A 731-nucleotide genomic window follows, 5' to 3' on the forward strand; every position below is an offset into this window, starting at 1 on the left:
AAGTAAACCCTCAGATTATGTTTTCCCCACTTGTCCTGCCCTATCACAGTATGCACAGAATTTTAAATGCCTGCTCTGCTCTTGTGTACACTGGAGGGAGTGTGCTTGTGGGAGTGCACCTGTGAATGTGCACACAGAGACCAGAGACCAACATTAGTTAGCTTCCTCAGTAGTTCTACAGGTTTTTTTTTTTTTGAGATAGGGTTTCTCATGGAACCTGCAGCTCACTAATAGGCTGGGCCTTCTGTGAACAGACCGCTGAGAAACCAGCATTGAGATAATAGGTGCCCTGCCACACCCACTTTTTTACTTGGGTGTTGGAGAGCCAAACTCGGGCCCACGTGCTTGCTCACCCACCACTTTGCTGACAGAGCCTTCTCCTAGGCCCGTGCTCTATTCCTCATACTGAGAATCTCTCTGATAGTCTGTTAAATTCACCAGGACTTTGAACTGCTCTGTAGTGGCCATTAGAAGTCACAGTGACCATCAAAGTGACATTTTAGCTCCAATACAGTCAAACTGATTCAAAGTTGGAACCGTCCCTACTTCAAGCTGCATTTGGATGACTAGCTAGTTCATGAAACCTGGTCCAGCTCAGAGAATCCCAGAGTTCTTGCCTTCCCTGCAAACCTGATTTTCCCCTGCGGTGTCTAAGCGCCTCTAAAGCACTAGCCACACTCTGAGCTGCCGTCATACTAGCCGGGTAGAAGATAAGGGGCAAGAAAAGCATC

The sequence above is a fragment of the Acomys minous genome, assembly GCF_964271855.1.
Source record: "Acomys minous genome assembly, chromosome: 4".
NCBI classification, from domain to species: domain Eukaryota; kingdom Metazoa; phylum Chordata; class Mammalia; order Rodentia; family Muridae; genus Acomys; species Acomys minous.